Source organism: Astyanax mexicanus, chromosome 1 (genome assembly GCF_023375975.1).
Source record: "Astyanax mexicanus isolate ESR-SI-001 chromosome 1, AstMex3_surface, whole genome shotgun sequence".
NCBI classification, from domain to species: domain Eukaryota; kingdom Metazoa; phylum Chordata; class Actinopteri; order Characiformes; family Acestrorhamphidae; genus Astyanax; species Astyanax mexicanus.
Window position 1 is genome coordinate 55,667,812 of NC_064408.1, and position 23,691 is coordinate 55,691,502.

Here is a 23,691-nt window from a genome sequence, read left to right on the forward strand (position 1 = left end):
TGACAGGCAGAATGTTTATCAGGTCAAAACTTATACACTATATATGGGTTATTTATATGCCCTTTTTATGCCTTGTGTTTTTTTTTAAGAACTGAAGTTGTTTCACCAAATGCCCACTAGAGTGCAGCAAGACACCACATAAAACCTGATGAACACTACAGCTCAATTTATCAATGCTTTTCAACTAGTTTACTCACACCACTCATCTAGCATTGTCATTTTGGTCTTTATGGTCACGCTGGTTACCCAGCTTGGTTATCCAGTTTGGTGATGACGGTCAACCAGCAACAGGTTTTAAGCCTAACTGGCCTCCAGGGGCCTCTTTGCCTGTGACGCTCGAACCCCGTAAATCGCCGCTTGCGGCTATATTTGTTCTGATTATTATTATTATTATTATTATTATTATAGTTCTTATTCTTTTTCTGCCATAGAAGTGATTGGGCAGAAGAAACCGTAAGGCCTACAGGGCTGAGACTTGGTCATATGGTAGTACTTCTCACCGCTACTCAGATTCAAAAGATGAGCCCGATCGGCCTCAAGGGGGCGCTATGGCGAAGGTCAACGCGTTTGGCCTCGTAACTCCTACGCCCTGATAACTAGAGCAAAAATTCTTGCATTATATGATTCCTTGGTTAATGGCAAATCAAAAAGGTCAATAGAACCACTAAGCTCCGCCCACTTAGATTTTTTGCTATTTAGCATAATATGCAAAACCTACTTTTGAGAACTTGTCCTAGGGTCATTGACCAATCCTGTCACATTTGGTGTCAAACAACTCAGCAGAGTCCCAACCTCAATAATTATCGAAAAAATTGTGAAATTTGTAAACAATATGGCCGCCATATGCAAATTAATCTTACCGTGGCACACTCAAATTTACTCTAACAGCTGTAACTTTTGAATGCTTAAACTTACACTAATGCCACTTTACAACTTTGATGCCAACATGATTCTGAGGTAGCCTGTCAATCTATGTAGACATACGCCCCCAGGGGGCGGAGCCAAAGCTAAAAATCTGTTTCTCAGGAATCGTACAAGCTATGAAGCTCTCCTTTGACATATATCATCTATGGCCTATGTCCTAATGTTTTACAGAAGGAAAATTTGATATGCAAATTTTTGCGATCGTTATTAGCCAATCAGATTCCAGCAAGCTTTTGACATGCTAAACAATGACCAATCAGGACGATACTTATACCCTACATGTACCTCAGGGCCTTCTATCATCCATTAAAATATGACGTTGATTGGCCTCAAGGGGGCGCTATAGCAGAAAATCAGTTATATCTAAAGGTACAAGTGGCATAGGCTTGTTATTCTTTTTTAGTTGTATACTTTACTGTAGCCTTTACAACTTTGTAATTACATATGTTTACCAAAAATGCAAAGATTTTCATCAGTGGCCAAAAGAGTAAAAATTGCTCTTTTCGAACTTGTCTTTAAGTCCTTAATCAATCAAAACAAATTTGGTCTTGATGCAATCTTGAGACCCTGTAGGTAAATAATTATCAAAAAAATCTTGATATTTTAACTATTTGAAGCCCATAAACCTTGATCAAACATGTACGTGAAAGCCTTTTCAGAGTTATTTGGCCAAAACTCTGTCAAAGTTTAAAACATGCCAAAACTGTTGAAGCTACTAATTAACAATGACATTTGAAGTACATGTGCCAAGTATGAGCCAAATAAGTCTTCAGTAGGCTCTACAGTGAAAAAATAACTATTTTCAATTTATTCTATTTATCGCTATTTTCCAACCTAAATGGACAGAAGACAGGAACCTTTGACCCTATCAACACACAAATTTATACACATATATAGACTGGTAATCTGATCTGGATTGCAAATTTTCAGCCAAATCGGACATGTTTTGCCTCTACAACGGCTGGAAAACTACAGCGATTTTGTAGGCCTCAAGCCTGTATTATCGCTTTTTTCAAATCTAAATGGACAGAAGTCAGGAAGCTTTGACCCTATTGACACAGAAATTGACATACATATATAGACTGATATTGTGATCCTGATTGCAAATTTTGAGCCAAATCAGATATTTTTTGCCTCTAATATGGCCAAAGAGCAACAGCCATTTTGTAGGCCTTAAGCCTGTATTATCACTTTTTTCAAACCTAAATGGTCAGAAGTCAGGAACCTTTGACCCTATCAACACACAAATTTACATACATGTATATACAGACCACTTGATCATGAGTACCAATTTGGAGCCCAATCGGACTTTTCTTCTCTTTTTAATAAATAGAAACACACTGATAGGGAATGTTCTGTCTTACTTATAGAGTGATAGATTTCCAGCAGGTTATATGTGGTCTCTTGCTGCGCTCTGGTGGTCATTTGGTGAAACAGTTACAGTTGAATTATTCTAAATAAAAGCTCTGCTGAACTTATTTAATCTTGCTTGTCTTGCTTAATTGAACATATTTATCCTTCTTGTTCATGCTGGTCAGCTGCCTGGGTCATTCTTGTTTATGCTCCACCCAATTAATTTTTTTTTAAATTTGCATAATATGCAAAACCTACTTTTGAGATCTTGTCCTTGGATCCTTGTCCAATCATGACATGTTTGGTGTCAAACAGTTCAGCAGAGCTTACTCCTCAATAATTATTAAAAAAATCTTTACATTTATAAACAATATGGCCGCCATATGCAAATGAGTTCTACCATGGTGCAGTAAAATGTCTTTAACACTTATAACTTTTGAATGCTTAACCTGACACTAATACCACTTCAGTCCTTTGATCATTACATGATTCTCAGATACCCTGTCAGTTTAAGTAGACATACACCCCCCCAGGGGGCAGGGCCAATGCTCGATAGCTGTTTCTCTAGAACCATACAAGCTATCAAGGTCATCCTAGCCAATTATCATCTATGGCCCATGCACTAATGGTACACCAAATGAAAATTTGATATGGACACTTTTGTGGTCACTATTAGCCAATCACATTCCAGCAAGCTTTTAACAGGCGGAATGTTAATCAGGTCAAAACTTATATACTATATACGGGTTATTTATATGCCCTTTTTATGCCTTGTGTTTTTTCAATTTAAGAACTGAATTTGTTTCACCAAATGCGCACTAGAGTGCAGTAAGACACCACATAAAACCTGATGAACACTACAGCTCAATTTATCAATGCTTTTCAACTAGTTTACTCACACCACTCATCTAGCATTGCCATTATGATCTTTATGGTCACGCTGGTCACCCAGCTTGGTTATGCTGGCCATGCAGCTTGGTCATGCTGGCCATTCACATTGGTCATTATGGTCCTGCTGGTCATTCAGCTTTGTCCTCATAGTAATGGTGGTCTTCCAGCTTGGTCAATATGGTCAACAAGTTTGTCATCCAGATTAGTCATGCTGGTAATCTAGCTTGGTCTTCACGGTCATGCTGGTCATCCTCATCCAGTTTGGCGATGCCAGTCAACCGGCAACATGTTTTAAGCCTAACTGGCCTCCAGGGGTCTCTTTGCCTGTAACGCTCGAACCCCGTAAATCGCCGCTTGCGGCTATATTTATTAGGGGTTCGAGCACGTAGTGCTAGAAACCCTATTGTAATTGTTCTGATTATTATTATTATTATTATTATTATTATTATTATTATTATTATTAGGGGTTCGAGCACGTAGTGCTAGAAACCCTATTGTAATTGTTCTGATTATTATTATTATTATTATTATTATTATTATAGTTCTTATTCTTTTTCTGCCATAGAAGTGATTGGGCAGAAGAAACCGTAAGGCCTACAGGGCTGAGACTTGGTCATATGGTAGTACTTCTCACCGCTACTCAGATTCAAAAGATGAGCCCGATCGGCCTCAAGGGGGCGCTATGGCGATGGTCAACGCGTTTGGCCCCGTAACTCCTACGCCCTGATAGCTAGAGCAAAAATTCTTGCATTATATGATTCCTTGGTTAATGGCAAATCAAAAAGGTCAATAGAACCACTAAGCTCCGCCCACTTAGATTTTTTGCTATTTAGCATAAAATGCAAAACCTACTTTTGCGAACTAGTCTGTGGATTTTTGACCAATCCTGACAAGTTTGGTGTCAAACAACTCAGCAGAGTCCCAACTTCAATAATTATCGAAAAAATCTTGAAATTTCTAAACAATATGGCCGCCATATGCAAATTAATCTTACCGTGGCACACCAAAATTCACTCTAACAGCTGTACCTTTTGAATGCTTAAACTGACACTAATGCCGCTTTAGACCTTTGTTACTAACATGATTCTGAGGTAGCCTGTCTATCTGTGTAGACGTACGCCCCCAGGGGGCGGAGCCAAAGCTAAAAATCTGTTTCTCAGGAACCGTACAAGCTATCAAGCTCTCGTTTGGCATGTATCCTCTGTGGCCTATGTCCTAATGGTCTACCGAAGGATATTTTGATGTGTGAATTTTTGTGGTGGCTATTAGCATATCAGATTACAGCAAGCTTTTGACAGGCTAAACAATCACCAATCAGGACGATACTTATACGCTACATGTATATGAGGGCCTTCTATCATTCATTAAAATATGGCGTTGATTGGCCTCTAGGGGGCGCTATAGCAGAAAATCAGTTATATCTAAAGGTACAAGTGGCCTAGGCTTGTTATTCTTTTTGAGTTATATGCTTTGCTGTAACCTTTACAACTTTGTAATTACATGTCTTTACCAAAAATGTATTGTTTTGCATCAGTGGCCAGTAGAGTAAAAATTGCACTTTTCGAACTAGTCCCTGGATATTCAACCAATTAAATCAACTTTGGTCTTTTCACAATCTTGAGACCGTGTAGGTAAATAATTATCAAAAAAATGTTGGAATTTTAACTTTTTATGGCCCCAACACCTTGATCAAACATGAACGTGAAAGCCTTTTCAGAGTTATTTGGCCAAAACTCTGTCAAAGTTTAAAACATGCCAAAACTGTTGAAGCTACTAATTAACAATGACATTTGAAGTACATGTGCCAAGTATGAGCCAAATAAGTCTTCAGTAGGCTCTACAGTGAAAAAATAACTATTTTCAATTTATTATATTTATCGCTATTTTCCAACCTAAATGGACAGAAGACAGGAACCTTTCACTCTATCAACACACAAATTTAAACACATATATAGACTGATAATCTGATCTTGATTGCAAATTTTCAGCCAAATCGGACATGTTTTGCCTCTACAATGGCTGGAAAACTACAGCGATTTTGTAGGCCTCAAGCCTGTATTATCGCTTTTTTCAAATCTAAATGGACAGAAGTCAGGAACCTTTGACCCTATTGACACAGAAATTGACATACATATATAGTCTGATATTGTGATCTTGATTGCAAATTTTGAGCCAAATCAGATATTTTTTGCCTCTAATATGGCCAAAGAGCAACAGCCATTTTGTAGGCCATAAGCCTGTATTATCACTTTTTTCCAACCTAAATGGTCAGAAGTCAGGAACCTTTGACCCTATCAACACACAAATTTACATACATGTATATACAGACCACTTGATCATGAGTACCAATTTGGAGCCCAATAGGACTTTTCTTCTCTTTTTAATAAATAGAAACACACTGATAGGGAATGTTCTGTCTTACTTATAGAGTGATAGATTTCCAGCAGGTTATATGTGGTCTCTTGCTGCGCTCTGGTGGTCATTTGGTGAAACAGCTACAGGTGAATTATTCTAAATTAAAGCTCTGCTGAACTTATTCAATCTTGCTTGTCTTGCTTAATTGAACATCTTTATCCTTCTTGGTCATGCTGCTCAGCCACCTGGGTCATTCTTGTTTATGCTCCACCCACTTAATTTTTAAATTAGCATAAAATGCAAAACATACTTTTAAGATCTTGTCCTTGGCTCCTTGACCAATCATGACATGTTTGGTGTCAAACAGTTCAGCAGAGCTTACTCATCAATAATTATTTAAAAAATCTTTACATTTGTAAACAATATGGCCGCCATATGCAAATTAGTTCTACCATGGTGCAGTAAAATGTCTTTAACACTTATAACTTTTGAATGCTTAACCTGACATTAATACCACTTCAGTCCTTTGATCAATACATGATTCTCAGATACCCTGTCAGTTTAAGTAGACATACACCCCCAGGGGGCGGGGCCAATGCTAGATAGCTGTTTCTCTAGAACCATACAAGCTATCAAGGTCATCCTTGCCAATTATCATCTATGGCCCATGCACTAGTGGTACACCAAATAAAAATTTGATATGGACACTTTTGTGGTCACTATTTGCCAATCACATTCCAGCAAGCTTTTAACAGACGGAATGCTAATCAGGTCAAAACTTATATACGGGTTATTTATATGCCCTTTTTATGCCTTGTGTTTTTTCAATTTAAGAACTGAATTTGTTTCACCAAATGCCCACTAGAGTGCAGTAAGACACCACATAAAACCTGATGAACACTACAGCTCAATTTATCAATGCTTTTCAACTAGTTTACTCACACCACTAATCTTGCATTGCCATTATGGTCTTTATGGTCACGCTGGTCACCCAGCTTGGTTATGCTGGCCATCCAGCTTGGTCCTGCTGGCCATTCACATTGGTCATTATGGTCCTGCTGGTCATTCAGCTTTGTCCTCATAGTAATGGTGGTCTTCCAGCTTGGTCATACTGGCCAACCACCTTTGCCATGCTGCTCATCCAGTTTGGTCGTTATGGTCTTCCAGCTTGGTCAATATGGTCAACAAGTTTGTCATCCAGATTAGTCATGCTAGCTTGGTCTTCACGGTCATGCTGGTCATCCTCATCCAGTTTGGCGAAGCCGGTCAACCGGCAACATGTTTTAAGCCTAACTGGCCTCCAGGGGTCTCTTTGCCTGTAACGCTCGAACCCCGTAAATCGCCGCTTGCGGCTATATTTATTATAGTTCTTATTCTTTTTCTGCCATAGAAGTGATTGGGCAGAAGAAACCGTAAGGCCTACAGGGCTGAGACTTGGTCATATGGTAGTACTTCTTACCGCTACTCAGATTCAAAAGATGAGCCCGATCGGCCTCAAGGGGGCGCTATGGCGAAGGTCAACGCATTTGGCCCCGTAACTCCTACGCCCTGATAGCTAGAGCAAAAATTCTTGCATTATATGATTCCTTGGTTAATGGCAAATCAAAAAGGTCAATAGAACCACTAAGCTCCGCCCACTTAGATTTTTTGCTATTTAGCATAATATGCAAAACCTACTTTTGAGAACTTGTCCTAGGGTCATTGACCAATCCTGTCATATTTGGTGTCAAACAACTCAGCAGAGTCCCAACCTCAATAATTATCGAAAAAATTGTGAAATTTGTAAACAGTATGGCCGCCATATGCAAATTAATCTTACCGTGGCACACCCAAATTTGCTGTAACAGCTGTAACTTTTGAATGCTTAAACCTACACTAATGCCACTTTACAACTTTGATGCCAACATGATTCTGAGGTAGCCCGTCAATCTGTGTAGACATACGCCCACAGGGGGCGGAGCCAAAGCTAAAAATCTGTTTCTCAGGAACCGTACAAGCTATGAAGCTCTCCTTTGGCATGTATCATCTATGGCCTATGTCCTAATGTTTTACAAAAGGAAAATTTGATATGCAAATTTTTACGATCGTTATTAGCCAATCAGATTCCAGCAAGCTTTTGACATGCTAAACAATGACCAATCCGGACGATACTTATACCCTACATGTATCAAAGGGCCTTCTATTATCCTTTAAAATATGGCGTTGATTGGCCTCAAGGGGGCGCTATAGCAGAAAATCAGTTATATCTAAAGGTACAAGTGGCCTAGGCTTGTTATTCTTTTTTATTTGTATACTTTGCTGTAGCCTTTACAACTTTGTAATTACATGTGTTTACCAAAAATGCAAAGATTTTCATCAGTGGCCAAAAGAGTAAAAATGGCTCTTTTCGAACTTGTCTTTAAGTTCTTAATCAATCAAAACAAATTTGGTCTTGATGCAATCTTGAGACCCTGTAGGTAAATAATTATCAAAAAAATCTTGACATTTTAACTATTTGAGGCCCATACACCTTCATCAAACATGTACGTGAAAGCCTTTTCAGAGTTATTTGGCCAAAACTCTGTCAAAGTTTAAAACATGCCAAAACTGTTGAAGCTACTAATTAACAATGACATTTGAAGCACATTTGCCAAGTATGAGCCAAATAAGTCTTCAGTAGGCTCTACAGTGATAAAATAACTATTTTCAATTTATTCTATTTATCGCTATTTTCCAACCTAAATGGACAGAAGACAGGAACCTTTCATCCTATCAACACACAAATTTATACACATATATAGACTGATAATCTGATCTTGACTGCAAATTTTCAGCCAAATCGGACATGTTTTGCCTCTACAACGGCTGGAAAACTACAGCGATTTTGTAGGCCTCAAGCCTGTATTATCGCTTTTTACAAGCCTAAATGGACAGAAGTCAGGAACCTTTGACCCTATCGACACAGAAATTTACATACATATATAGACTGATATTGTGATCTTGATTGCAAATTTTGAGCCAAATCAGATATTTTTTGCCTCTAATATGGCCAAAGAGCAACAGCCATTTTGTAGGCCATAAGCCTGTATTATCGCTTTTTTCAAGCCTAAATGGACAGAAGTCAGGAACCTTTGACCATATCAACACACAATTTTACACACATATATATATACAGACCACTTGATCATGAGTACCAATTTGGAGCCCAATCAGACTTTTCTTCTCTTTTTAATAAATAGAAACAGACTGATAGGGAATGTTCTGTCTTACTTATAGAGTGATAGATTTCCAGCAGGTTATATGTGGTCTCTTGCTGCGCTCTGGTGGTCATTTGGTGAAACAGCTACAGGTGAATTATTCTAAATTAAAGCTCTGCTGAACTTATTTAATCTTGCTTGTCTTGCTTAATTGAACATCTTTATCCTTCTTGGTCATGCTGCTCAGCCACCTGGGTCATTCTTGTTTATGCTTCACTCATTTAATTGTTTTTTAATTTGCATAATATGCAAAACTTACTTTTGAGATCTTGTCTTTGGCTCCTTGACCAATCATGACATGTTTGGTGTCAAACAGTTCAGCAGAGCTTACTCCTCAATAATTATTTAAAAAATCTTCACATTTATAAACAATATGGCCGCCATATGTAAATGAGTTCTACCATGGTGCAGTAAAATCTCTTTAACACTTATAACTTTTGAATGCTTAACCTGACACTAATACCACTTCAGTCCTTTGATCATTACATGATTCTCAGATACCCTGTCAGTATAAGTAGACATACACCCCCCAGGGGGCGGGGTCAATGCTCGATAGCTGTTTCTCTAGAACCATACAAGCTATCAAGGTCATCCTAGCCAATTATCATCTATGGCCCATGCACTAATGGTACACCAAATGAAAATTTGATATGGACACTTTTGTGGTCACTATTAGCCAATCACTTTCCAGCAAGCTTTTAACAGGCGGAATGTTAATCAGGTCAAAACTTATATACTATATACGGGTTATTTATATCCCCTTTTTATGCCTTGTGTTTTTTCAATTTAAGAACTGAATTTGTTTCACCAAATGCGCACTAGAGTGCAGTAAGACACCACATAAAACCTGATGAACACTACAGCTCAATTTATCAATGCTTTTCAACTAGTTTACTCACACCAGTCATCTAGCATTGCCATTATGGTCTTTATGGTCACGCTGGTCACCCAGCTTGGTTATGCTGGCCATCCAGCTTGGTTATGCTGGCCATCCAGCTTGGTCATGCTGACCATTCACATTGGTCATTATGGTCCTGCTGGTCATTCAGCTTTGTCCTCATAGTAATGGTGGTCTTCCAGCTTGGTCATACTGGCCAACCACCTTTGCCATGCTGGTCATCCAGTTTGGTCATTATGGTCTTCCAGCTTGGTCAATATGGTCAACAAGTTTGTCATCCAGATTAGTCATGCTGGTAATCTAGCTTGGTCTTCACGGTCATGCTGGTCATCCTCATCCAGTTTGGCGATGCCGGTCAACCGGCAACATGTTTTAAGCCTAACTGGCCTCCAGGGGTCTCTTTGCCTGTAACGCTCGAACCCCGTAAATCGCCGCTTGCGGCTATATTTATTATTATTATTATTATAGTTCTTATTCTTTTTCTGCCATAGAAGTGATTGGGCAGAAGAAACCGTAAGGCCTACAGGGCTGAGACTTGGTCATATGGTAGTACTTCTCACCGCTACTCAGATTCAAAAGATGAGCCCGATCGGCCTCAAGGGGGCGCTATGGCGAAGGTCAACGCGTTTGGCCTCGTAACTCCTACGCCCTGATAGCTAGAGCAAAAATTCTTGCATTATATGATTCCTTGGTTAATGGCAAATCAAAAAGGTCAATAGAACCACTAAGCTCCGCCCACTTAGATTTTTTGCTATTTAGCATAATATGCAAAACCTACTTTTGAGAACTTGTCCTAGGGTCATTGACCAATCCTGTCATATTTGGTGTCAAACAACTCAGCAGAGTCCCAACCTCAATAATTATCAAAAAAATTGTGAAATTTGTAAACAATATGGCCGCCATATGCAAATTAATCTTACCGTGGCACACCCAAATTTACTCTAACAGCTGTAACTTTTGAATGCTTAAACCTACACTAATGCCACTTTAGACCTTTGATGCCAACATGATTCTGAGGTAGCCTGTCAATCTGTGTAGACATACGCCCCCAGGGGGCGGAGCCAAAGCTAAAAATCTGTTTCTCAGGAACCGTACAAGCTATGAAGCTCTCCTTTGGCATGTATCATCTATGGCCTATGACCTAATGTTTTACAGAAGGAAAATTTGATATGCAAATTTTTGCGATCGGTATTAGCCAATCAGTTTCCAGCAAGCTTTTGACAGGCTAAACAATGACCAATCAGGACGATACTTATACCCTACATGTATCTCAGGGCCTTCTATCATCCATTAAAATATGGCGTTGATTGGCCTCAAGGGGGCGCTATAGCAGAAAATCAGTTATATCTAAAGGTACAAGTGGCCTAAGCTTGTTATTCTTTTTTATTTGTATACTTTGCTGTAGCCTTTACAACTTTGTAATTACATGTATTTACCAAAAATGCAAAGATTTTCATCAGTGGCCAAAAGAGTAAAAATTGCTCTTTTCGAACTTGTCTTTAAGTCCTTAATCAATCAAAACAAATTTGGTCTTGATGCAATCTTGAGACCCTGTAGGTAAATAATTATCAAAAAAATCTTGACATTTTAACTATTTGAGGCCCATAAACCTTGATCAAACATGTACGTGAAAGCCTTTTCAGAGTTATTTGGCCAAAACTCTGTCAAAGTTTAAAACATGCCAAAACTGTTGAAGCTACTAATTAACAATGACATTTGAAGTACATGTGCCAAGTATGAGCCAAATAAGTCTTCAGTAGGCTCTACAGTGAAAAAATAACTATTTTCAATTTATTCTATTTATCGCTATTTTCCAACCTAAATGGACAGAAGACAGGAACCTTTCACCCTATCAACACACAAATTTATACACATATATAGACTGATAATCTGATCTTGATTGCAAATTTTCAGCCAAATCGGACATGTTTTGCCTCTACAACGGCTGGAAAACTACAGCGATTTTGTAGGCCTCAAGCCTGTATTATCGCTTTTTTCAAATCTAAATGGACAGAACTCAGGAACCTTTGACCCTATTGACACAGAAATTGACATACATATATAGACTGATATTGTGATCTTGATTGCAAATTTTGAGCCAAATCAGATATTTTTTGCCTCTAATATGGCCAAAGAGCAACAGCCATTTTGTAGGCCATAAGCCTGTATTATCGCTTTTTTCAAGCCTAAATGGACAGAAGTCAGGAACCTTTGACCCTATCAACACACAAATTTACACACATATATATACAAACCACTTGATCATGAGAACCAGTTTTGAGCCCAATCGGACTTTTCCTCTCTTTGTAATAAATAGAAACACACTGATAGGGAATGTTCTGTCTTTCTGATAGTCTTTCTGATAGAGTGATAGATTTCCAGCAGGTTATATGTGGTCTCTTGCTGCGCTCTGGTGGTCATTTGGTGAAACAGCTACAGGTGAATTATTCTAAATTAAAGCTCTGCTGAGCTTATTCAATCTTGCTTGTCTTGCTTAATTGAACATATTTATCCTTCTTGTTCATGCTGGTCAGCCGCCTGGGTCATTCTTGTTTATGCTCCACCCACTTAATTTTTTTTTTAATTTGCATAATATGCAAAACTTACTTTTGAGATCTTGTCCTTGGATCCTTGACCAATCATGACATGTTTGGTGTCAAACAGTTCAGCAGAGCTTACTCCTCAATAATTATTAAAAAAATCTTTACATTTATAAACAATATGGCCGCCATATGCAAATGAGTTCTACCATGGTGCAGTAAAATGTCTTTAACACTTATAACTTTTGAATGCTTAACCTGACACTAATACCACTTCAGTCCTTTGATCATTACATGATTCTCAGATACCCTGTCAGTTTAAGTAGACATACACCCCCCCAGGGGGCGGGGCCAATGCTCGATAGCTGTTTCTCTAGAACCATACAAGCTATCAAGGTCATCCTAGCCAATTATCATCTATGGCCCATGCACTAATGGTACACCAAATGAAAATTTGATATGGACACTTTTGTGGTCACTATTAGCCAATCACATTCCAGCAAGCTTTTGACAGGCAGAATGTTTATCAGGTCAAAACTTATACACTATATATGGGTTATTTATATGCCCTTTTTATGCCTTGTGTTTTTTGAATTTAAGAACTGAATTTGTTTCACCAAATGCCCACTAGAGTGCAGCAAGACACCACATAAAACTTGATGAACACTACAGCTCAATTTATCAATGCTTTTCAACTAGTTTACTCACACCACTCATCTAGCATTGTCATTATGGTCTTTATGGTCACGCTGGTTACCCAGCTTGGTTATCCAGTTTGGTGATGACGGTCAACCAGCAACAGGTTTTAAGCCTAACTGGCCTCCAGGGGCCTCTTTGCCTGTGACGCTCGAACCCCGTAAATCGCCGCTTGCGGCTATATTGGTATTTATAATCGCTTCCCCTGCTTTTTCTGACCTAGAAGTGATTGCACAAAACAAACCGTAAGGCCTAGAGAGCTGAGACTTGGTCATATGGTAGTACCTAAGAACCCTACTCAGCCGCATGACATGAGTCCCGATCGGCCTCAAGGGGGCGCTATGGCGAAGGTCAACGCGTTAGGCCTTGTAACTCCCACGCCCTGATAGCTAGAGCAAAAATTCTTGCACTGTATGATTCCTTGGTTAATGGCAAATCAAAAATGTCAATAGAACCAGTAAGCTCCGCCCACTTAGATTTTTTGCTATTTAGCATAATATGCAAAACCTACTTTTGAGAACTTGTCCTAGGGTCATTGACCAATCCTGTCATATTTGGTGTCAAACAACTCAGCAGAGTCCCACCCTCAATAATTATCGAAAAAATTGAGAAATTTTTAAACAATATGGCCGCCATATGCAAATTAATCTTACCGTGGCACACCTAAATTTACTCTAACAGCTGTAACTTTTGAATGCTTAAACCTACACTAATGCCACTTTACAACTTTGATGCCAACATGATTCTGAGGTAGCCCGTCAATCTGTGTAGACATACGCCCCCAGGGGGCGGAGCCAAAGCTAAAAATCTGTTTCTCAGGAACCGTACAAGCTATGAAGCTCTCCTTTGGCATGTATCATCTATGGCCTATATCCTAATGTTTTACAGAAGGAAAATTTGATATGCAAATTTTTGCGATCGTTATTAGCCAATCAGATTCAAGCAAGCTTTTGACATGCTAAACAATGACCAATGAGGACGATACTTATAACCTACATGTATCTCAGGGCCTTCTATCATCCATTAAAATATGGCGTTGATTGGCCTCAAGGGGGCGCTATAGCAGAAAATCATTTATATCTAAAGGTACAAGTGGCCTAGGCTTGTTATTCTTTTTTAGTTGTATACTTTGCTGTAGCCTTTACAACTTTGTAATTACATATGTTTACCAAAAATGCAAAGATTTTCATCAGTGGCCAAAAGAGTAAAAATTGCTCTTTTCGAACTTGTCTTTAAGTCCTTAATCAATCAAAACAAATTTGGTCTTGATGCAATCTTGAGACCCTGTAGGTAAATAATTATCAAAAAAATCTTGACATTTTAACTATTTGAGGCCCATAAACCTTGATCAAACATGTACGTGAAAGCCTTTTCAGAGTTATTTGGCCAAAACTCTGTCAAAGTTTAAAACATGCCAAAACTGTTGAAGCTACTAATTAACAATGACATTTGAAGTACATGTGCCAAGTATGAGCCAAATAAGTCTTCAGTAGGCTCTACAGTGAAAAAATAACTATTTTCAATTTATTCTATTTATCGCTATTTTCCAACCTAAATGGACAGAAGACAGGAACCTTTCACCCTATCAACACACAAATTTATACACATATATAGACTGATAATCTGATCTTGATTGCAAATGTTTTGCCTCTACAACGGCTGGAAATCTACAGCGATTTTGTAGGCCTCAAGCCTGTATTATCGCTTTTTTCAAATCTAAATGGACAGAAGTCAGGAACCTTTGACCCTATTGACACAGAAATTGACATACATATATAGACTGATATTGCGATCTTGATTGCAAATTCTGAGCCAAATCAGATATTTTTTGCCTCTAATATGGCCAAAGAGCAACAGCCATTTTGTAGGCCATAAGCCTGTATTATCACTTTTTTCAAACCTAAATGGTCAGAAGTCAGGAACCTTTGACCCTATCAACACACAAATTTACATACATGTATATACAGTCCACTTGATCATGAGTACCAATTTGGAGCCCAATCGGACTTTTCTTCTCTTTTTAATAAATAGAAACACACTGATAGGGAATGTTCTGTCTTACTTATAGAGTGATAGATTTCCAGCAGGTTATATGTGGTCTCTTGCTGCGCTCTGGTGGTCATTTGGTGAAACAGCTACAGGTGAATTATTCTAAATTAAAGCTCTGCTGAACTTATTCAATCTTGCTTGTCTTGCTTAATTGAACATATTTATCCTTCTTGTTCATGCTGGTCAGCCGCCTGGGTCATTCTTGTTTATGCTCCACCCACTTAATTTTTTTTTAAATTTGCATAATATGCAAAACCTACTTTTGAGATCTTGTCCTTGGATCCTTGACCAATCATGACATGTTTGGTGTCAAACAGTTCAGCAGAGCTTACTCCTCAATAATTATTAAAAAAATCTTTACATTTATAAACGATATGGCCGCCATATGCAAATGAGTTCTACCATGGTGCAGTAAAATGTCTTTAACACTTATAACGTTTGAATGCTTAACCTGACACTAATACCACTTCAGTCCTTTGATCATTACATGATTCTCAGATACCCTGTCAGTATAAGTAGACATACACCCCCCCAGGGGGCAGGGCCAATGCTCGATAGCTGTTTCTCTAGAACCATACAAGCTATCAAGGTCATCCTAGCCAATTATCATCTATGGCCCATGCACTAATGGTACACCAAATGAAAATTTGATATGGACACTTTTGTGGTCACTATTAGCCAATCACATTCCAGCAAGCTTTTAACAGGCTGAATGTTAATCAGGTCAAAACTTATATACTATATACGGGTTATTTATATGCCCTTTTTATGCCTTGTGTTTTTTTCAATTTAAGAACTGAATTTGTTTCACCAAATGCCCACTAGAGTGCAGTAAGACACCACATAAAACCTGATGAACACTACAGCTCAATTTATCAATGCTTTTCAACTAGTTTACTCACACCACTCATCTAGCATTGTCATTATGGTCTTTATGGTCACACTGGTTGCCCAGCTTGGTTATCCAGTTTGGTGATGACGGTCAACCAGCAACAGGTTTTAAGCCTAACTGGCCTCCAGGGGCCTCTTTGCCTGTGACGCTCGAACCCCGTAAATCGCCGCTTGCGGCTATATTTATTATTATTCTTATTCTTTTTCTGCCATAGAAGTGATTGGGCAGAAGAAACCGTAAGGCCTACAGGGCTGAGACTTGGTCATATGGTAGTACTTCTCACCGCTACTCAGATTCAAAAGATGAGCCCGATCGGCCTCAAGGGGGCGCTATGGCGAAGGTCAACGCGTTTGGCCTCGTAACTCCTACGCCCTGATAGCTAGAGCAAAAATTCTTGCATAATATGATTCCTTTGTTAATGTCAAATCAAAAAGGTCAATAGAACCACTAAGCTCCGCCCACTTAGATTTTTTGCTATTTAGCATAATATGCAAAACCTACTTTTGAGAACTTGTCCTAGGGTCATTGACCAATCCTGTCATATTTGGTGTCAAACAACTCAGCAGAGTCCCAACCTCAATAATTATCAAAAAAATTGAGAAATTTTTAAACAATATGGCCGCCATATGCAAATTAATCTTACAGTGGCACACCCAAATTTACTCTAACAGCTGTAACTTTTGAATGCTTAAACCTACACTAATGCCACTTTACAACTTTGATGCCAACATGATTCTGAGGTAGCCCGTCAATCTGTGTAGACATACGCCCCCAGGGGGCGGAGCCAAAGCTAAAAATCTGTTTCTCAGGAACCGTACAAGCTATGAAGCTCTCCTTTGACACGTATCATCTATGGCCTATGTCCTAATGTTTTACAGAAGGAAAATTTGATATGCAAATTTTTGCGATCGTTATTAGCCAATCAGATTCCAGCAAGCTTTTGACATGCTAAACAATGACCAATCAGGACGATACTTATACCCTACATGTATCTCAGGGCCTTCTATCATCCAATAAAATATGGCATTGATTGGCCTCAAGGGGGCGCTATAACAGAAAATCAGTTATATCTAAAGGTACAAGTGGCCTAGGCTTGTTATTCTTTTTTAGTTGTATACTTTGCTGTAGCCTTAACAACTTTGTAATTACATATGTTTACCAAAAATGCAAAGATTTTCATCAGTGGCCAAAAGAGTAAAAATTCCTCTTTTCGAACTTGTCTTTAAGTCCTTAATCAATCAAAACAAATTTGGTCTTGATGCAATCTTGAGACCCTGTAGGTAAATAATTATCAAAAAAATCTTGACATTTTAACTACTTGAGGCCCATAAACCTTGATCAAACATGTACGTGAAAGCCTTTTCAGAGTTATTTGGCCAAAACTCTGTCAAAGTTTAAAACATGCCAAAACTGTTGAAGCTACTAATTAACAATGACATTTAAAGCACATGTGCCAAGTATGAGCCAAATAAGTCTTCAGTAGGCTCTACAGTGAAAAAATAACTATTTTCAGTTTATTCTATTTATCGCTATTTTCCAACCTAAATGGACAGAAGACAGGAACCTTTCACCCTATCAACACACAAATTTATACACATATATAGACTGATAATCTGATCTTGATTGCAAATTTTCAGCCAAATCGGACATGTTTTGTCTCTACAACGGCTGGAAAACTACAGCGATTTTGTAGGCCTCAAGCTTGTATTATCGCTTTTTTCAAATCTAAATGGACAGAAGTCAGGAACCTTTGACCCTATTGACACAGAAATTGACATACATATATAGACTGATGTTGTGATCCTGATTGCAAATTCTGAGCCAAATCAGATATTTTTTGCCTCTAATATGGCCAAAGAGCAACAGCCATTTTGTAGGCCATAAGCCTGTATTATCGCTTTTTTCAAGCCTAAATGGACAGAAGTCAGGAACCTTTGACCCTATCAACACACAAATTTACACACATATATATACAGACATCTTGATCATGAGTACCAATTTTGAGCCCAATCGGACTTTTCCTCTCTTTGTAATAAATAGAAACACACTGATAGGGAATGTTCTGTCTTACTTATAGAGTGATAGATTTCCAGCAGGTTATATGTGGTCTCTTGCTGCGCTCTGGTGGTCATTTGGTGAAACAGCTACAGGTGAATTATTCTAAATTAAAGCTCTGCTGAACTTATTCAATCTTGCTTGTCTTGCTTAATTGAACATATTTATCCTTCTTGTTCATGCTGGTCAGCCGCCTGGGTCATTCTTGTTTATGTTCCACCCACTTAATTTTTTTTTTATTTGCATAATATGCAAAACTTACTTTTGAGATCTTGTCCTTGGATCCTTGACCAATCATGACATGTTTGGTATCAAACAGTTCAGCAGAGCTTACTCCTCAATAATTATTAAAAAAATCTTTACATTTATAAACAATATGGCCGCCATATTCAAATGAGTTCTACCATGGTGCAGTAAAATGTCTTTAACACTTATAACTTTTGAATGCTTAACCTGACACTAATACCACTTCAGTCCTTTGATCATTACATGATTCTCAGATACCCTGTAAGTTTAAGTAGACATACACCCCCCCAGGGGGCGGGGCCAATGCTCGATAGCTGTTTCTCTAGAACCATACAAGCTATCAAGGTCGTCCTTGCCAATTATCATCTATGGCCCATGCACTAATGGTACACCAAATGAAAATTTGATATGGACACTTTTGTGGTCACTATTAGCCAATCACATTCCAGCAAGCTTTTAACAGGCAGAATGTTAATCAGGTCAAAACTTATATACTATATACGGGTTATTTATATGCCGTTTTTATGCCTCGTGTTTTTTCAATTTAAGAACTGAATTTGTTTCACCAAATGCCCACTAGAGTGCAGTAAGAGACCACATAAAACCTGATGAACACTACAGCTCAATTTATCAATGCTTTTCAACTAGTTTACTCACACCACTCATCTAGCATTGCCATTATGGTCTTTATGGTCACGCTGGTCACCCAGCTTGGTTATGCTGGCCATCCAGCTTGGTCATGCTGGCCATTCACATTGGTCATTATGGTCCTGCTGGTCATTCAGCTTTGTCCTCATAGTAATGGTGGTCTTCCAGCTTGGTCATTCTGGCCAACCACCTTTGCCATGCTGATCATCCAGTTTGGTCATTATGGTCTTCCAGCTTGGTCAATATGGTCAACAAGTTTGTCATCCAGATTAGTCATGCTGGTAATCTAGCTTGGTCTTCACGGTCATGCTGGTCATCCTCATCCAGTTTGGCGATGCCGGTCAACCGGCAACATGTTTTAAGCCTAACTGGCCTCCAGGGGTCTCTTTGCCTGTAACGCTCGAACCCCGTAAATCGCCGCTTGCGGCTATATTTATTATTATTATTATTATTATTAGGGGTTCGAGCACGTAGTGCTAGAAACCCTATTGTAATTGTTCTGATTATTAGGGGTTCGAGCACGTAGTGCTAGAAACCCTATTGTAATTGTTCTGATTATTAGGGGTTCGAGCACGTAGTGCTAGAAACCCTATTGTAATTGTTCTGATTATTATTATTATTATTATTAGGGGTTCGAGCACGTAGTGCTAGAAACCCTATTGTAATTGTTCTGATTATTATTATTAGGGGTTCGAGCACGTAGTGCTAGAAACCCTATTGTAATTGTTCTGATTATTATTAGGGGTTCGAGCACGTAGTGCTAGAAACCCTATTGTAATTGTTCTGATTATTATTATTATTATTAGGGGTTCGAGCACGTAGTGCTAGAAACCCTATTGTAATTGTTCTGATTATTATTATTAGGGGTTCGAGCACGTAGTGCTAGAAACCCTATTGTAATTGTTCTGATTATTATTATTATTATTCTTATTCTTTTTCTGCCATAGAAGTGATTGGGCAGAAGAAACCGTAAGGCCTACAGGGCTGAGACTTGGTCATATGGTAGTACTTCTCACCGCTACTCAGATTCAAAAGATGAGCCCGATCGGCCTCAAGGGGGCGCTATGGCGAAGGTCAACGCGTTTGGCCTCGTAACTCCTACGCCCTGATAGCTAGAGCAAAAATTCTTGCATTATATGATTCCTTGGTTAATAGCAAATCAAAAAGGTCAATAGAACCACTAAGCTCCGCCCACTTAGATTTTTTGCTATTTAGCATAATATGCAAAACCTACTTTTGAGAACTTGTCCTAGGGTCATTGACCAATCCTGTCATATTTGGTGTCAAACAACTCAGCAGAGTCCCAACCTCAATAATTATCAAAAAAATTGAGAAATTTTTAAACAATATGGCCGCCATATGCAAATTAATCTTACCGTGGCACACCCAAATTTACTCTAACAGCTGTAACTTTTGAATGCTTAAACCTACACTAATGCCACTTTAGACCTTTGATGCCAACATGATTCTGAGGTAGCCGGTCAATCTGTGTAGACATACGCCTCCAGGGGGCGGAGCCAAAGCTAAAAATCTGTTTCTCAGGAACCGTACAAGCTATGAAGCTCTCCTTTGGCATGTATCATCTATGGCCTATGTCCTAATGTTTTACAGAAGGAAAATTTGATATGCAAATTTTTGCGATCGTTATTAGCCAATCAGTTTCCAGCAAGCTTTTGACAGGCTAAACAATGACCAATCAGGACGATACTTATACCCTCCATGTATCTCAGGGCCTTCTATCATCCATTAAAATATGGCGTTGATTGGCCTCAAGGGGGCGCTATAGCAGAAAATCAGTTATATCTAAAGGTACAAGTGGCCTAGGCTTGTTATTCTTTTTTAGTTGTATACTTTGCTGTAGCCTTTACAACTTTGTAATTACATGTGTTTACCAAAAATGCAAAGATTTTCATCAGTGGCCAAAAGAGTAAAAATTGCTCTTTTCGAACTTGTCTTTAAGTCCTTAATCAATCAAAACAAATTTGGTCTTGATGCAATCTTGAGACCGTGTAGGTAAATAATTATCAAAAAAATCATGACATTTTAACTATTTGAGGCCCATAAACCTTGATCAAACATGTACGTGAAAGCCTTTTCAGAGTTATTTGGCCAAAACTCTGTCAAAGTTTAAAACATTCCAAAACTGTTGAAGCTACTAATTAACAATGACATTTGAAGTACATGTGCCAAGTATGAGCCAAATAAGTCTTCAGTAGGCTCTACAGTGAAAAAATAACTATTTTCAATTTATTCTATTTATCGCTATTTTCCAACCTAAATGGACAGAAGACAGGAACCTTTCACCCTATCAACACACAAATTTATACACATATATAGACTGATAATCTGATCTTGATTGCAAATTTTCAGCCAAATCGGACATGTTTTGCCTCTACAACGGCTGGAAAACTACAGCGATTTTGTAGGCCTCAAGCCTGTATTATCGCTTTTTTCAAATCTAAATGGACAGAAGTCAGGAACCTTTGACCCTATTGACACAGAAATTGACATACATATATAGACTGATATTGTGATCCTGATTGCAAATTTTGAGCCAAATCAGATATTTTTTGCCTCTAATATGGCCAAAGAGCAACAGCCATTTTGTAGGCCATAAGCCTGTATTATCGCTTTTTTCAAGCCTAAATGGACAGAAGTCAGGAACCTTTGACCCTATCAACACACAAATTTACAAACATATATATACAGACCACTTGATCATGAGTACCAATTTGGAGCCCAATCGGACTTTTCTTCTCTTTTTAATAAATAGAAACACACTGATAGGGAATGTTCTGTCTTACTTATAGAGTGATAGATTTCCAGCAGGTTATATGTGGTCTCTTGCTGCGCTCTGGTGGTCATTTGGTGAAACAGTTACAGTTGATTTATTCTAAATAAAAGCTCTGCTGAACTTATTTAATCTTGCTTGTCTTGCTTAATTGAACATCTGTATCCTTCTTGGTCATGCTGGTCAGCCACCTGGGTCATTCTTGTTTATGCTCCACCCAATTTTTTATTTTTTATTTGCATAATATGCAAAACCTACTTTTGAGAACTTGTCTTTGCCTCCTTGTCCAATCATGACATGTTTGGTGTCAAACAGTTCAGCAGAGCTTACTCCTCAATAATTATTAAACAAAATCTTTACATTTATAAACAATATGGCCGCCATATGCAAATTAGTTTTTCCATGGTGCAGTAAAATGTCTTTAACACTTATAACTTTTGAATGCTTAACCTGACACTAATACCACTTCAGTCCTTTGATCATTACATGACTCTCAGATACCCTGTCAGTGTAAGTAGACATACACCCCCAGGGGGCGGAGCCAATGCTCGATAGCTGTTTCTCTAGAACCATACAAGCTATCAAGGTCATCCTTGCCAATTATCATCTATGGCCCATGCACTAATGGTACACCAAAGGAAATGTTGATACATTTTTGTGGTCACTATTAGCCAATCACTTTCCAGCAAGCTTTTGACAGGCTGAATGTTAATCAGGTAAAAACGTATACACCATATGTGAGTTATTTATATGTGGCCTTTTTATGCCTCACCACTAGGCTCCCATCAGGATTAATGTGGTTTGTATTTTTCAATTTAAGAACTGATGTTGTTTCACCAAATGCCCACTAGAGTGCAGAAAGACACCACATAAAACCTGCTGAACACTACAGCTCAATTTATCAATGCTTTTTACAACTAGTTTACTCACATCACTCATCTAGCATGGTTATTATGGTCATGCTAGTCAACCAGCTTGGTCCTTATTTTCATTCTGGTCAACTAGCTGGGTATTTTGGTCATGCTGGTCAACCAGCTGGGTCTTTATGGTCATGCTGGTCTAACACCTGGGTCTTTATGGTCATAATAGTCACCCACCTTGGTTATCCAGTTTGGTGATGACGGTCAACCAGCAACAGGTTTTATGCCTAACTGGCCTCCAGGGGCCTCTTTGCCTGTAACGCTCGAACCCCGTAAATCGCCGCTTGCGGCTATATTTAGGGGTTCGAGCACGTAGTGCTAGAAACCCTATTGTAATTGTTCTGATTATTATTATTAGGGGTTCGAGCACGTAGTGCTAGAAACCCTATTGTAATTGTTCTGATTATTATTATTATTCTTATTCTTTTTCTGCCATAGAAGTGATTGGGCAGAAGAAACCGTAAGGCCTACAGGGCTGAGACTTGGTCATATGGTAGTACTTCTCACCGCTACTCAGATTCAAAAGATGAGCCCGATCGGCCTCAAGGGGGCGCTATGGCGAAGGTCAACGCGTTTGGCCCCGTAACTCCTACGCCCTGATAGCTAGGGCAAACATTCTTGCATTATATGATTCCTTGGTTAATGGCAAATCAAAAAGGTCAATAGAACCACTAAGCTCCGCCCACTTAGATTTTTTGCTATTTAGCATAATATGCAAAACCTACTTTTGAGAACTTGTCCTAAACTCATTGACCAATCCTGACATGTTTGGTGTCAAACAACTCAGCAGAGTCCCAACCTCAATAATTATTAAAAAAATCTTGAAATTTGCAAAAAATATGGCCGCCATATGCAAATTAATCTTACCGTGGCACACCCAAATTTACTTTAACAGCTGTAACTTTTGAATGCTTAAACCGACACTAACGCCACTTTAGACCTATGATGCCAACATGATTCTGAGGTAGCATGTCAATCTGTGTAGACATACGCCCCCAGGGGGCGGAGCCAAAGCTAAAAATCTGTTTCTCAGGAACCGTAAGAGCTATCAAGCTTCCGTTTGGCATGTATCATCTATGGCCTATGTCCTAATGTTTTACAGAAGGAAAATTTGATATGCAAATTTTTGCGATCGTTATTAGCCAATCAGATTCCAGCAAGCTTTTGACAGGCTAAACAATGACCAATCAGGACGAT